We start from the raw sequence: 4,678 nt of genomic DNA, 5'->3' as shown, positions 1-4,678 counted from the left end.
TGCATGCAATTTTAAACACATTTTGCTTAAAAAGCAAAACTAAATTATAGTAATTTAACCAATTCCTAAGTCATGTTACAACTTTTTCACACCATTTAATTTTGGAATTTGAAAGCTCAAAAATTCCACACTCCCTACCAGGCTGGTTTCAACCAACAAGTCCTGCTAGCAGAAATCCACACAAATATGTCCACTAGGTTTTTTTCCAGACCCCCCAGAACAGTGCATAGGAGCCGGAGTGTAGCGTGGGGTGGGGGCTGCTGGGATGACCCCCCCTGGCTGCATTTGTGGGGGGGACCGATGCTGCTCCTCCCACCACCCTCCCCAATCCAGCCCTGCATCACTGTGTGAGACTGGGATCAGATCCCTGTTCGTCCTTTGCACCTCGCGTCACTACTGGCATTGGTGCACACATACACCCACCCCAGGCACCATGGAGACATGCTCCGCCACTGCATAGCAGAGATCACTCCATCTGCCAAGCTGAAGTGCATGCGCTGATGGAATGTTTGCCATAGCATTGCATTGTATTTCCTCCTCCTGAGTCTTGTTCTGCTAATCCCTTTACTTTCCCCCCAAATGCAACTGCTAGCAGTGACAGCATAGATCAAATGGTAGTGTCTCAGGTGGATGGAACCCTGGAGAACAGGATTGAATCCACTTCTAATCCTACTGAAGGGAGACCCATTGAAATTAATGGACTTTACTAAATAGGTCTATTTTGAGTAGAACTTTGTTCAGGGGCCCAGGGTACTTAGTATGCATCTTAAATGCCCTGAAAACTAAAGGCTCCTTAAACTTGATATGCTGTCAGAAGCACAACACTGGAAGCATGCCACCAGGCTCCAGAAGGTTTTCCCACCCCTGTGCTAGAGGTTTGTAGGCAATAAAATACCACAAGACACATCCAAGTGCTTGTTGAACCATTGTTTTAATTGTTCCCTTTGTGCTGCAGCCACAAATGCTGCTATCTCTTGAATTAAGTGAATCAGTTCACTTAAACAAGGGGTGGGTTGGGAAATAGCATTTGGAAAGTTTACAGCACACAATGTAGCACTTTTCAAGGAAATAGTCAGGAAGTGCAATTAATCTGCAAGCAGGGTCTGTTCGAGAATTATGAGATCATTCAAGTCATTAATTCCTCATTAAATTTGGGAAGCCGACCTTTTAAATCATAACTTGACAATATTTGGAGGGGGGGTATTCCACCAAATCAGCCTGTCAAGAAGGTACCTTTTGAAAAGATGCTTGAATGTGTGCAATCTGATTGCTAATGGATTAATAATTAGATGGTTTGCTTAATAGGATGGTGCTTATTAATAGAATGACTTACAGAACATGATTTTGGAGAGTAAGAGGTAGTTAATGATGTGTTGCTTTTAAGGAATTAATATAACTAAAGGAGACTAATGTACAATCTTCACGATCAATTATCACCTCCACCTTCCCTTTCCCATGTCACTTCCTTACCATTCCTTTTTCATAATATGATATTCAGTGGCAAGAAAAGTTCATTAAATGCAAATAAACTTGGGGGCAATTTAAATGGCAAAAAGCCACGGAATCATAGTGATTCAACAGTACTGGGGCTAGTGTGAAAATTGAAATAAAACATTGCAGAGATGTAGTAGTCTGCAGCTGGAAACAGATTTGTGGAAACTTGATTAAACAATGGTATTTGCAGATCTAGATTGTAGCATTAAGGGGGGGGGGGGATCTAGCAAAACAATTAAAGGGAAATGAAAAGCCCAAGTACCAAATCATGGAATGTAATAATGGAGGGATACAATCTATTTCAGAGAAACAGACCAGACAAGAAAGGAGGAGGAGTGGCGTTATATGCCAGGGATGTGTATACCTGTGAAGAGATCCAAGATTTAGAACCTCAAAGCCAAAATGAGAGCATTTGGGTCAAAATTAAGGGAGAGAAGAATAACAGTGACCTCATTGTGGGAGTTTACTATAGATCCCCAAGCCAAACGGAGGACATAGATGATGCCTTCCTGGAACAGATGGCCAAGCATGCAAAAGGAAGGGAGATAGTAGTAATGGGGGGCTTCAATTACTCGGATATTTGTTGGATGTCAAACTCAGCCAAGAGCATAAGGTCAAACAGATTCCTCACTGGCCTTGCAGACAACTTCATTGTCCAGAAAGTGGGAGAAGCAACAAGAGGAACAGCCATTTTAGATCTGGTCCTAACCAATGTTGATGACCTGGTTAGTGGGGTAGAAGTGGAAGGATCATTAGGCGCGAGTGATCATGCTCTTCTGAAGTTCACTATACAGTGGAAAGGAGCAGCCAAGCATACTAGGACTCAATTTCTTGACTTTAAGAAAGCCAACTTCATAAAACTTAGGGAAGTGCTGGGTGAGATCCCATGGACAGTAATACTAAAAGGAAAGGGAGTTCATGATGGCTGGGAGTTTGTTAAGAGGGAGATAGTAAAAGCACAACTTCAGGCAATACCAATGAGACGGAAACATAGAAGGTGCCTAAAGAAGCCAGGATGGCTATCTAAAGAACTTTTAACTGAGTTAAGATTAAAAAGGGATGTGTAAAAAAAATGGAAAAGGGGGAAACCACCAAAGAGGAATTCAAACAAATAGCCAGAACGTGTAGACACAAAGTCAGAAAAGCTAAAGCACAGAATGAACTCAGGCTTGCTAGGGAGGTTAAAAGCAACAAAAAAGGCTTTTATGGGTATGTTTGTAGCAAAAGGAAGAACAAAGAAACAGTGGGGTCACTCAGAGGAGAAGATGGTGAAATGCAAACAGGGGACACAGAAAGGGCTGAACTCCTCAATGCCTTCTTTGCCTCAGTCTTCTCCGATAAAGAAAACAATGCCCGACCTGAAGAATTTGGAGCAAATGATTCAGCAGAGGAAACACAGCCCAGAATAACTAAGGAGATAGTACAAGAATACTTGGCTAGTTTAGATGTATTCAAGTCTCCAGGGCCAGATGAACTGCATCCAAGAGTATTAAAAGAACTGGCAGATGTGATCTCAGAACCACTGGCAGTCATCTTTGAGAATTCCTGGAGAACAGGCGAAGTCCCAGCAGACTGGAGGAGGGCAAATGTTGTCCCTATTTTCAAAAAGGGGAAAAGAGAAGACCCAAATAATTACCGCCCAGTCAGTCTGACATCAATACCAGGGAAGATTCTGGAGCAGATCATTAAGCAAACAGTCTGTGAGCACCTAGAAAGGAATGCTGTGATCACCAATAGTCTGAAAAATAAGTCATGTCAGACTAACCTGATCTCATTTTTTGACAGAATTACAAGCCTGGTAGATGAAGGGAACGCAGTGGATGTAGCCTACCTTGATTTCAGCAAGGCATTTGACAAGGTGCCCCATGATATTCTTGTAAAGAAGCTGGTAAAATGCGGTCTTGACTATGCTACCACTCAGTGGATTTGTAACTGGCTGACTGACCGAACCCAAAGGGTGCTCATCAATGGTTCCTCTTCATCCTGGAGAAGAGTGACTAGTGGGGTGCCACAGGGTTCTGTCTTGGGCCCGGTCTTATTCAACATCTTTATCAACGACTTGGATGATGGACTCAAGCGCATCCTGATCAAATTTGCAGATGACACCAAACTGGGAGGGGTGGCTAACACCCCAGAGGACACGATCACACTTCAAAATGACCTTGCCAGATTAGAGAACTGGGCCAAAACAAACAAGATGAATTTTAACAGGGAGAAATGTAAAGTATTGCACTAGGGCAAAAAAAAAATGATAGGCACAAATACAAGATGGGTGACACCTGGCTTGAGAGCAGTACATGTGAAAAGGATCTAGGAGTCTTGGTTGACCACAAACTTGACATGAGCCAACAGTGTGACGCGGCAGCTAAAAAAGCCAATGCAATTCTGGGCTGCATCAATAGAGTATAGCATCTAGATCAAGGGAAGTAATAGTGCCACTGTATTCTGCTCTGGTCAGACCTCACCTGGAGTACTGTGTCCAGTTCTGGGCACCACAGTTCAAGAAGGACACTGACAAACTGGAACGTGTCCAGAGGAGGGCAACCAAAATGGTCAAAGGCCTGGAAATGATGCCTTATGAGGAACGGCTAAGGGAGCTGGGCATGTTTAGCCTGGAGAAGAGGAGGTTAAGGGGTGATATGATAGCCATGTTCAAATATATAAAAGGATGTCACATAGAGGAGGGAGAAAGGTTGTTTTCCGCTGCTCCAGAGAAGCGGACACAGAGCAATGGATCCAAACTACAAGAAAGAAGATTCCACCTAAACATTAGGAAGAACTTCCTGACAGTAAGAGCTGTTCGACAGTGGAATTTGCTGCCAAGGAGTGTGGTGGAGTCTCCTTCTTTGGAGGTCTTTAAGCAGAGGCTTGACAACCATATGTCAGGAGTGCTCCGATGGTGTTTCCTGCTTGGCAGGGGTTTGGAATCCATGGCCCTTGTGGTCTCTTCCAACTCTATGATTCTATTCTATGATTCTACGTTGCACAAAATGGTTTTGTTTTACTAGATACATTTCAGACAAAAATCATGAATGGAACCTCCCCTGCAAATATAATAATAAAAACAACACACACAGGAATTAGGCTGTTCTGGGTGCTGTCGCTATTCCCACTTAAATGTTCAGGAACAGAAAGGTACTCAGGGCACGGGCACACACACACATGCAAAAAACACAGAACAGGT

Source organism: Podarcis filfolensis, assembly GCF_964270895.1.
Source record: "Podarcis filfolensis genome assembly, chromosome: 15".
In the NCBI taxonomy this organism is placed as follows: Eukaryota; Metazoa; Chordata; class Lepidosauria; order Squamata; family Lacertidae; genus Podarcis; species Podarcis filfolensis.
The sequence above is the reverse complement of the archived record's forward strand: the minus strand, read 5'-3'. Positions refer to the sequence as shown.